Genomic DNA, 12,399 nt, shown 5'->3' with positions numbered 1-12,399 from the left:
AATGAACCGCAAATGATCCATTATATACATGACAGTATTTTCGCTACGCAACGAGCTTGAATTCACTAAAGAATAGGGCATTCTGTTGTCAAGTCATGGCATCCATTTTAGATACGGCGTCCATTTTGTTTCTTGCCCTCACATAGTCAATGAACGGACGATGACCCCGGCAGGATCACCTTGTTAAGGACACGTAAGCTCGAGCCCCGAAAAAGGCTGACGCTACATGACTAGGCAGAATCAAGCTGCCTCCCTTGCCTGAGGCCAGTCCTGCTATACTGGTTCTCGTGTCCATTGTCCTGACCGAGAGGCCGAAGACGATAGCCATGCCCGTTTATGATCCATAAACACCTCTTATCCTGCTTTTCAATCCTTGCACCTGGCTCTGCTCCTCTCCTTCTGGGCTTTTACAATGGGGAGGTTACGATTTTTATGATGGGGAGGATCGGGCAAAGAATGGAGAACTGACAAGGGGATCTGATCGAATACCGAAAACCTACAACTAATTATTGTTTGATGTATATTTATTGTCTGTTTGGGATACCGGGTTGGGCATGAGAAATATTCGTGTAATGTTGCCTCAAGACATTTTTCATGTATTTAAGGAGCGACCCACTTAATGCAATTTGAACAGTCTCGTAGATTCGACCTCTGTGTGGTTCCTATGATTTCTGTGTCCCTGCAGTAAATAAACCTTGGTCTTTGACGCCGCCATTGAGAAACCCGCGTCTCTGTTTATTTTGTGCACCGAGACAGGAGGAACTCAGGGGTCTTCGGGTGTTGTTTCCCTGACACCTCTGGACTCTTAAAAGTCCAGAACCTCAGGACCACTAGTACTCGGCTGGCCCCGAGTTCTGCGGTCTTCTGCTCGCTATAGAGAAGGTCACTATCCCAGTAGACCCAGTGAGCCCCTGTTTGGTCTCCGGTGGCCTGGGCGGCTGCTTGCTGTCTGACCCCTTCGAGGGAGGGGCAGGTCTTCTGTTCGTTGAGGAATTGTTCCCTTGTGGGGCCACCGTCTTGGCGCCGCTGTGCGAGTTCGGGGAGGTCGCCGAGCGCGGCGACCTCGTCCGGGGTGAGTTCTTGCGGCCCGGAGTCTGCGTCGGCTCCTTCCTCGACGGAGGGAGGGGGTGGTTCGGGCCCCTCCAGCTCCCCAGGGGGAGCAGCTTCTTTTGACCGGGTGGCCTGGGCGGTCATGGACCGGGTGGTTGCGCAGGCCCACTCGGGCAGTCCCAACATTCCCAGATGTTCTCGGCGCTCTACCTAGGCCCAGGGGGAACTTTCCAGGTCGTTCCCAAGGAGGCAGTCTACGGGGGCGTCGTCACGGACGGTCACCTTTAGCATGCCCGACACTCCCCCCCACTCGAAGGGAATCCGGGCCATCTGAGACAGGCTCTCAGTGTTGTCAGCCGACCGGATGGGGCACAGTACATTCGGCAGGATCTGTTCGGGGGTCACCAAGTGGCAGCGGACGGCCGTCACGCTGGTGCCGGTGTCGCGGAGGGCTTCGGCCTGGCGTCCATTAATGGTGACCCACTGTTGGTACTTCTGGGTGTTGCTCAGGATGGGGGCCCGGGGCACCATCTCCCGGCTGCCCAGGCATACCAGCGACATGGCGGCGGGTTCCCACTCGGCGGGCCCGACGCCGTGGTCCTCTTCCTCTTCTCCCCCTTCCCCCAGGGCGGCGGCCGCCAACTGTCGGGGGGGTGGCCCGGTGGTCCTGGCTCGTCGGTTCACGGGGCAGGTCGGGTCGCTGGCATAGTGCCCTGGCTGTTGGCAGTTGTATCAGGTTACCGTTGGTCGAGGTCCTGGTCGGGCTAGGGGGGCCCCTCTTCGGGCGAGGGACGGGGACGTGAGGTTCGGGGCCGGTCCCCGAGGAGGACTCCGGGGCGGCCCTGCCGGAAAGTCTCTGTTCCTGTTCGATCCTCCTCCTCCACTGCGCTGGCGGGGGGGGGCCCGTGTTGTTCTGTTGGTACTCCCCCATCGAGTTCCGAGGGACCCGGGTGTTCACCCATCGATCGGCTTCGGCGGCGAGCTTCCGTGGCTTTGGTCAGCTTACTGTCGAGGAGGTGTTGTCTCAGCTCGATGAAACAGTTGTTGGAGAGGTGTTCCCATACAATGAGGTCGAACAGCTGTCCGTTCGAGATGACTTTGCTGCCCTTGATCCACCCTTCCAGGGCCCTGCTGAAAAAGTCTACGTATTCCACCCAAGTGGTACCGGGGAGCTTCTTGCAGTCCCAGAAGCGCTGGCGGTACATCTCTGCGGTGAGACCATAGCGGGTGAGCAGGACCTCCTTCATATGATTATATGAGGTCATCACCTCGTCCGGGAGCTGCAGCAGGGTGTCCCGGCCTTCGCTGAGGAACCGTCCCCATAGGCTGGCACACCAATCTTTTCGGGGTACCCGATGGGAGGTCATGGCCACCTGTTAGGCCTTGAACCATTGTTGGATGTCGTCGTTCTTGTAGTACTCTTTGACGACATCCTTGGGGATATGTACCTTCGCCTCGGCCGGTGGATGGGTGTCCCTGTTTCAGGGGGTGCCGGTCTCTCCCGTTTTGGACTTAAGTTCCATTTCTTTAAGGCTCCGCTCATGCTCGAGGGTTAGCCTCTTCTCTTCCAGTTCTCTGTGCCGCTTTTTCCCCTCTATTTCCTCTTGTAACCGCAGTTGTTCTAGGGCCAGTTTCTTTTCGGCTAGTAGGAGTTCGCCGTCCAGGCGGAGTCGGGCGAGCTCCAACTCATGGGTCCGGACCCTCTCCCGTTCTCGTATCTCTTCCGGGGAGATGCCGGTCTCCATGCTGGTTCTTCCCCCATTTGCTGGAGTTGCGGTTGGTTGTAGGGGCACGTTTGGTACCGGATTTTCTTTGGTTTGTGGTGAAGCTGCCTCGGACTCCACCCAGGCCTTTAGGGATTTTTGCATGTCTTCTTTTGAGCTTAATCCGGTGGTCGAAATGCCTTTGTCTTTACAAAACTGTTTTAGTTCCTTATGGGTATATTCTTCCAACCGTTCTTGTTGGAACTCCACAGTTGGGTTGGTTTCTTGGTTGCTCATGGTTACTCTGTGTCTGGGTAGGTGGTTGTGAGTTACTCGCTGTACGATTCGTGTCCGGCTCGGATCCCGCCGCTGGCCACCAAATGTTGGAAGGGCGACCCCGGGGAGCCCCCAAGAGCCTCCTTTCCGTAGGGAAGTAGCTGAGCGCCACTGAGAAGCCTCCCAGGGGAGGTCCTTCTCCTATAATCGCAACAGCCCAGCAACCCCACCACCACACAGGACGCGACAAGGGTATCGATTCTCACAAATCTTTATCAGCATTAGCGGCAGGGTTAAGTGGCAATATTTACAGACAGATCGAGGGCTCCGACAGAGTCTCAGTGTCTTTTTAGGGATGGGTAGCGGGACAGTCTCAGTACCGGTCTGGTCCGGGGATCTCGGCGGCCAGTTCATAATCCTCGAGCTGGGGAGGTCTCGGGAGCCGCGACGAGGTAAGCAGGGCTCCGATGATTAGTTCAGCGAGAGTGGGCCGCGACTAGGTCAGCAGGGCTCCGATGGTTAGTTCAGCGAGGTGGGGCCGCGACGACGTCAGCAGGGCTCCGATGTTCCGTGAGGGTCTTCTCCTCAGCAGAGGGGGGAGCCGCGACGTAGTCAGCAGGGCTCGAGTCCCGAGGTCCAGGCAATGAGTCTCTCTCCGTAGGGTCAGCCGCGATCCGATCAGCAGGGCTCTCGACTCCAGGATACAACTACTGTCCTGGTTTTGGGCTGCCCCAGATATAGATCTGGAGCCCTTTGATGTGCGGACCCTCGCGCCTGGGGGGTCGGAGGGGCCGGGATGAGACAGTCCAGACACCCAGCGGGAGGGGGCGCCAGCGCCCAGGGAGGCCGGAGGGCGATCGAAACCAGGCGTTGGGGGACGGCGGGTGGCCCCATCGAGACTCTCCTCCTCCGGGATCTGTGGAGTGGCCACTCAACCACCCCTGGCGGATCTTGGTGCCTCGATGTCGGGGCTTCGCGGGGACCGCGGCCGGGGCGGGTCGCGTCGTGAAGGTTGGTGCGGGTAGCAGGGTACAATCCAGGGGGGCCCCGAAGGGTCTGGTAGGGGGTTCAGGACCATGCCACGAGGCCGGGTCCAACACTCTACTACTCACTCTATACTACTCTCTGCTCTCGACTACTCACTCTCTACTACTCACTCTACTACTCTCTACTACTCACTCTCTACTACTCTATTACTCACTCTCTACTACTCACTCTCTACTACTATATTGCTCACTCTCTACTACTCTATTACTCACTCTCTACTAACCTCTACTACTCACTCTATACTACTCTACTATTCACTCTCTACCACTCTCTACTACTCTCTACTCTACTACTCACTCTCTACTACTCTCTCTACTACTCTCTACTACTCACTCTCTACTACCCTCTACTATTCACTCTCTACTACTCTATTACTCACTCTCTACTACTCTACTACTCACTCTCTACTACTATATTAGTCACTCTCTACTACTCACTCTCTGCTACTCGATTAGTCACTACTACTCTATTACTCACTCTCTACTACTCTCTACTACTCTACTCCTCACTCTCTACTACTCTCTACTACTCCCTACTCTCTACTACTGACTCTCTACTACTCTCTCTACTACTCTCTACTGCTCACTCTCTACTACCCTCTACTACTCTCTCTCTACTACTCTACTACTCACTCTCTACTACTCTCTACTACTCTCTACTCTCTACTACTCACTCTCTACTACTCACTCTACTACTCTCTACTACTCACTCTCTACTACTCTCTAATACTCACTCTATACTACTCTATTACTCACTCTCTACTACTCACTCTCTACTACTCTCTACTACTCACTCTCTACTACTCACTCTCTACTACTCTCTACTACTCACTCTCTACTACTCTCTACTACTCACTCTCTACTACTCACTCTCTACTACTCTATTACTCACTCTCTACTACTCTTTACTACTCACTCTCTACTACTCACTCTCTACTACTCCCTCTCTACTACTCTATTACTCACTCTCTACTGCTCACTCTCTACTACTCTCTACTACTCACTATCTACTTATCTATACTACTCACTCTCTACTACTCTATTAATCACTCTCTACTACTCTCTACTACTCACTCTCTACTACTCTCTACTATTCACTCTCTACTACTCTATTACTCACTCTCTACTACTCACTCTCTAGTACTCTACTACTCACTGTCTACTACTCACTCTCTGCTATTCTATTACTCACTCTCTACTACTCTATTACTCACTTTCTACTACTTTCTACTACTCTACTACTCACTCTATACTACTCTCTACTACTCTCTGCTCTCTACTACTCACTCTCTACTACTCACTCTACTACTCTCTAGTACTCACTCTCTACTACCCTCTACTACTCACTCTCTACTACTCTATTACTCACTCTCTACTACTCACTCTCTACTACTATACTACTCACTCTCTACTACTGTATTACTCACTCTCTACTACTCACTCTCTGCTACTCTACTACTCACTCTCTACTACTCACTCTCTACTACTCACTCTCTACTACTCTCTACTACTCTATTACTCACTCTCTACTACTCACTCTCTACTACTCTACTACTCACTCTCTGCTACTCTATTACTCACTCTCTACTTCTCTATTACTCACTCTCACTACTTTATACTACTCTACTACTCACTCTATACTACTCTCTGCTCTTGACTACTCACTCTCTGCTACTCTATTACTCACTCTCTACTACTCTATTACTCACTCTCTACTGCCTTATACTACTCTACTACTCACTCTATAATACTCTCTACTACTCTCTGCTCTCTACTACTCACTCTCTACTACTCACTCTACTACTCTCTAGTACTCACTCTCTACTCCTCTCTCTACTACTCTCTACTACTCACTCTCTACTACTCTCCACTACTCACTCTCTACTACTCTATTACTCACTCTCTACTACTCACTCTCTACTACTATATTACTCACTCTCTACTACTCTTTACTACTCACTCTCTACTACTCTCTACTACTCACTCTCTACTAACCTCTACTACTCACTCTCTATTACTCTACTACTCACCTCTACTACTCTCTACTACTCTCTACTCTACTACTCACTCTCTACTACTCTCTCTACTACTCTCCACTACTCACTGTCTACTACCCTCTACTACTCACTCTCTACTACTCTATTAATCACTCTCTACTACTCACTCTCTACTACTCTACTACTCACTCTCTACTACTATATTACTCACTCTCTACTACTCACTCTCTGCTACTCTACTACTCACTCTCTACTACTCTCTACTACTCACTCTCTACTACTCTATTACTCACTCTCTACTACTCACTCTCTACTACTCTACTACTCACTCTTTGCTACTCTATTACTCACTCTCTACTTCTCTATTACTCACTCTCACTACTTTATACTACTCTACTACTCACTCTATACTACTCTCTGCTCTCGACTACTCACTCTCTACTACTCACTCTACTACTCTCTACTACTCTATTACTCACTCTCTACTGCTTTATACTACTCTACTACTCACTCTATAATACTCTCTACTACTCTCTGCTCTCTACTACTCACTCTCTACTACTCACTCTACTACTCTCTAGTACTCACTCTCTACTCCTCTCTCTACTACTCTCTACTACTCACTCTCTACTACTCTCTACTACTCACTCTCTACTACTCTATTACTCACTCTCTACTACTCACTCTCTACTACTATATTACTCACTCTCTACTACTCTTTACTACTCACTCTCTACTACTCTCTACTACTCACTCTCTACTAACCTCTACTACTCACTCTCTATTACTCTACTACTCACCTCTACTACTCTCTACTACTCTCTACTCTACTACTCACTCTCTACTACTCTCTCTACTACTCTCCACTACTCACTATCTACTACCCTCTACTACTCACTCTCTACTACTCTATTAATCACTCTCTACTACTCACTCTCTACTACTCTACTACTCACTCTCTACTACTATATTACTCACTCTCTACTACTCACTCTCTGCTACTCTTCTACTCACTCTCTACTACTCTCTACTACTCACTCTCTACTACTCAATCTCTACTACTCTCTACTATTCACTCTCTACTACTCTATTACTCACTCTCTACTACTCACTCTGTACTACTCTACTACTCACTCTCTGCTACTCTATTACTCACTTTCTACTTCTCTATTACTCACTCTCACTACTTTATACTACTCTACTACTCACTCTATACTACTCTCTGCTCTCGACTACTCACTCTCTGCTACTCTATTACTCACTCTCTACTACTCTATTACTCACTCTCTACTACTTTATACTACTCTACTACTCACTCTATATTACTCTCTACTACTCTCTGATCTCTACTACTCACTCTCTACTATTCACTCTACTACTCTCTACTACTCACTCTCTACTACTCTATTACTCACTCTCTACTACTCACTCTCTACTACTATATTGCTCACTCTCTACTACTCTATTACTCACTCTCTACTACTCTCTACTACTCACTCTCTACTACTTTTTCTACTACTCTCTACTACTCACTCTCTACTAACCTCTACTACTCACTCTCTACTACTCTACTACTCACTCTCTACTACTCTCTACTCTACTACTCACTCTCTACTACTCTCTCTACTACTCTCTACTACTCACTCTCTACTACCCTCTACTACTCACTCTCTACTACTCTATTACTCACTCTCTACTACTCACTCTCTACTACTCTACTACTCACTCTCTACTACTATATTACTCACTCTCTACTACTCTCTCTCTGCTACTCTATTAGTCACTCTCTACTACTCTATTACTCACTCTCTACTACTCTCTACTACTCTACTCCTCACTCTCTACTACTCTCTACTACTCCCTACTCTCTACTACTGACTCTCTACTACTCTCTCTACTACTCTCTACTACTCACTCTCTACTACCCTCTACTACTCTCTCTCTACTACTCTACTACTTACTCTCTACTACTCTCTACTACTCTCTACTCTCTACTACTCACTCTCTACTACTCTCTCTACTACTCTCTACTACTCACTATCTACTACCCTCTACTACTCACTCTCTACTACTCTATTACTCACTCTCTACTACTATATTACTCACTCACTACTACTCACTCTCTGCTACTCTATTACTCACTCGCTACTACTCTATTACTCACTCTCGACTCTCTACTACTGACTCTCTACTACTCTCTCTACTACTCTCTACTAGCCACTCTCTACTACTCTCTACTACTCTCTACTCTCTACCCACTCTCTACTACTCTCTACTCTCTACTCACTCTCTACTACTCACTCTCTACGAATCACTCTCTACTACTCTCGCTACTACTCACTCCTACTCTCTACTACTCACGATTGAGTTCTTTAAATATACATAATAATCCACAAGGCATCCCTATCTTCTTCAAGTCCGCCCAAAGTATTTCATGATTCACCTAATCGAAGGGTGCCTAAAAATCTACAGAACAGCAAAAAAGATTTTCTTTCAAATGAACTGCCCTTCTTGCTATGTCAAAAGAGTGAACACATTTAAATACACCTTTGTCTATGGATATCAATCCTTCATCATCAGTAAAGTTTTTTAAAAGTTTTAAGATTAATTTATTTAAGACTTTTTCCCCACATCCTGTTACCTCAGCATCTTATAATGCTTTGAATAAAGGTAGGGACCCATTTTTATGAATGGTTTAGAACAGATATGTAGGATAGAAGGATCTTTCCGGCATTGAGACCCCCATTCTTTCCCTGTTGTCAATGTGCTTTGCCTGTAGTTCACTGGGATCCTGCTAACCAGGACCCCGGGGCATTGCTCTCTCCTCTAAATGACACGGTCAGTGCTTTGTACATCCCACAATTGACATACTCGGGTACCCTTGTAAGTCCCTAGTATATGATACTGAGGTACCCAGGGCATCGGTACTCCAGGGGTCTCCCATGTGTCTGCAGAGCTGCGATCGCAGTCTGTGTGAAATTGCGCTTACACCTTCATTTTTGATATAAGGTTTCCTTTATATGCGGTCACGACCCTTTTAAAATATAAGGAACTAATTTCAAGAAAATGCTTATCATTGTTGCAAGTATCTGATTTTTTGCAATGACTCCCTCATGAGCCTGAAAAGAAGAAGAATATAATCAAAATGTCTAAATTAATTCAACTTTTGTAGTATTTACCGAACACAGGAAGTAGCCTGGGCAGTGTATTGATTAATAGTCACTTCAGCCGAAATGAGTAATATATTCATTTGCAAATACAGAGATCTTTATCAAAACACAAACTCACACGCCCAAAAATATATTTATAATGCTAACACAATAAGTGAGGAATAGAAAAAAAGTGACATTTGTGACCCCAGATTTACCAAGCCACAGGGTTGGCTTCACTCGACTTTTAACTCCTTACCATTATAAAATCCCCCTGCTGCTCACCCCGCCCTCCTCCAAAACCTCAAGTGAATCCCCAGAATCTCATCGTCACCTTTGTACCCAAGTGAACATCCAGCCCCATCTCTCATTGCCTGCAAAAGAACAATCCTGCCTTCAGTACAGGCACCGTTGCTCCATGGTGCAAGCGTGCCTGCGTTGGTGCTGGGCTGCAGATTGTGTGCCAGTGCAGCCTGTAAAACAGGCACCGTTGCTCCATGGTGCAAGCGTGCCTGTGTTGGTGCTAGGCTGCAGATTGTGTGCCAGTGCAGCCTGTAAAACAGGCACCGTTGCTCCATGGTGCAAGCGTGCCTGCGTTGGTGCTGGGCTGAAGATTGTGTGCCAGTGCAGGCACCGTTGCTCCATGGTGCAAGCGTGCCTGCGTTGGTGCTAGGCTTCAGATTGTGTGCCAGTGCAGCCTGTAAAACAGGCACCGTTGCTCCATGGTGCAAGCGTGCCTGCGTTGGTGCTAGGCTTCAGATTGTGTGCCAGTGCAGCCTGTAAAACAGGCACCGTTGCTCCATGGTGCAAGCGTGCCTGCGTTGGTGCTGGGCTTCAGATTGTGTGCCAGTGCAGCCTGTAAAACAGGCACCGTTGCTGCATGGTGCAAGCGTGCCTGCGTTGCTGCTGGGCCGCAGATTGTGTGCCAGTGCAGCCTGTAACACAGGCACCGTTGCTCCATGGTGCAAGCGTGCCTGCGTTGGTGCTGGGCTGCAGATTGTGTGCCAGTGCAGGCACCGTTGCTCCATGGTGCAAGCGTGCCTGTGTTGGTGCTGGGCTGCAGGTTGTGTGCCTGTGCAGCCTGTAAAACAGGCACTGTTGCTCCATGGTGCAAGCGTGCCTGCGTTGGTGCTGGGCTGCAGGTTGTGTGCCAGTGCAGCCTGTAAAACAGGCGCCGTTGCTCCATGGTGCAAGCGTGCCTGCGTTGGTGCTGGGCTGCAGATTGTGTGCCAGTGCAGGCACCGTTGCTTCATGGTGCAAGCGTGCCTGCGTTGGTGCTAGGCTTCGGATTGTGTGCCAGTGCAGGCAGAGAGTGGGAATGCACCCTATCTTGAGAGATATGTCACTTTTCTGCCCTCTCATTTTTAATCAGCGCTGCAACTTGCCTTGCTGCATTGTGTGAACATCTGTCCTTCTGGGTGGAGCTTCAGGTGGACATTTGACCAATACTGCTTTGGGTGTTTGCACGTTCTGTTGGACAATCACCCACATCTGCACTAGCACAGCAACACAACAGCTAACAGCACCTGAAACCAAATTAAAATCCTGAAGAAACCAAACATTTCATTTATGACTTCAGACTGTGACACTCCCTGGTCCTCTCCCAGATTGACTATATTTTTTGTTTTTTTGTTTTCCGGAGTTTTATATAGCTCAAACTTGACCCGAAGGTATCAGAGCGCTTTACGAGAGCACCAGTTGAATTACACAAGGACACATTTATTTTTTTTGTCACCGGGAGTTTAAGTGATTTGCCCAGAATCACAGGATCGTGAGCGTCGTTGCTGCGACCTGAACCTGGTTCCTCAGATTTGAGCTTGACCGCCCTGGCCGTTAGGCCACATCCTCTCCCCAAATCAATGTAGGGAGACTATGGAAACTCACTTCTGGCCATCACCACCAAGGTGACTTTTCTCCAATGAAGCTGCCACTCAATGCCTCAATGAGACTGGCAAATGGAAGGAAAAGGGCTGGGTTCATTAATAAAGCCCCCTGCTGCACAACCCAAGCTTAATGACATTAAAAGGAAACACAGGACTGTCTCTGAGGTGCTGTGGGAAACCAGCTACTGTCTGTGAATCTAAACCCGACCTACAGAGATGAGTGGAGCGCAGAGCACTTGTGAATATGTGAATGTAATATCATGACACAGGCCCTGACTAATGTACACAACTGTATAGTTTCCAGGTCCCAGATTAATGTACATTGATAAGTTGCTAGTCAGCTGGGTTCAAACCTCATTAACACCGTGGGCATAAAATGCACGAGAGATTCAACCCCCTGCTTGGCACAGAATAAACATAGAATTGAGAAATGACCTTTGACCTGTGATATCCAGGCTGCTTACCTCTGGGACAGTCACAGACGCCTTGTGTGGGTGCTGGGTCGGTCGATGCTGCCCTGGGAGAGCTTCTCCTGTGCTCACTGTGCACTTACTTCAGTTTACTGAAGGAGTACGTCATACCTTAAGGAGGGAACACCCCCCCCTACAGCTCTGACGCTTGGAGGGCGGGGCCATCATGGGATAGATCACAGACAGAACAAACACGAGCCTTCCCACGCCTGGTTCTTCCTTTAATATCTTTTCAACGTTTGTGCCACGAGGACGTGGATCGACTCCAGCAGCCTGTATTTACTTTGCGTCATCTCCAGGGCACCCATCCCCGGGGTGAATAACACGTGACAGCCACGCTGAGCACTGTGCGACTTAAAAACAAATCAAACAATGGTGGAAGCAAAAAAGGCCTGAGGGGTGAAATGTTATCTACTCTAGAAACAGCAGCACCTCAGCTGGACTTTCCTCCACCATCAATCCCAGAAAAAGGCCAACACCCAGCCAGTGGGGCCACCTATGACCCTGGCTTCTTTGCAACTCCCATAGGAAAAGGAAAAACACCCAGCCAGTGGGGCCACCTGTGACCCTGGCTTCTTTGCAACTCCCATAGGAAACGGCCAACACCCAGCCAGTGGGGCCACCTGTGACCCTGGCGTCTTTGCAACTCCCATAGGAAAAGGCCAACACCCAGCCAGTGGGGCCACCTGTGACCCTGGCTTCTTTGCAACTCCCATAGGAAAAGGCCAACACCCAGCCAATCCGGCCACCTGTGACCCTGGCTTCTTTGCAACTCCTGCCAGAGCCTCTGTGACCCTTGCCTTAGAGATCACAAAGGCAGCAGCA

At 49.0% G+C, this 12,399-nt stretch overlaps 1 protein-coding gene across 4 annotated transcripts in view; it reads right to left on the bottom strand.

The window, feature by feature from the left end:
• The window catches only part of LOC146839239 (CD5 antigen-like), a 632,933-nt gene extending 621,267 nt beyond the window's left edge, over positions 1 to 11,666 (bottom strand). For all 4 annotated transcript variants that reach the window (XM_085603258.1, XM_085603257.1, XM_085603260.1 and 1 more), the window contains exon 1: positions 11,569 to 11,666. The gene's annotated coding sequence lies outside the window, so the exon portion shown is untranslated. The remainder of the gene's footprint in view (positions 1 to 11,568) is intronic.
• Positions 11,667 to 12,399: the final 733 nt, after the last annotated feature.

The sequence above is a fragment of the Triturus cristatus genome, chromosome 4_2, assembly GCF_964204655.1.
Source record: "Triturus cristatus chromosome 4_2, aTriCri1.1, whole genome shotgun sequence".
Lineage (NCBI taxonomy): Eukaryota > Metazoa > Chordata > Amphibia > Caudata > Salamandridae > Triturus > Triturus cristatus.
The sequence above is the reverse complement of the archived record's forward strand: the minus strand, read 5'-3'. Positions and strand labels throughout refer to the sequence as shown.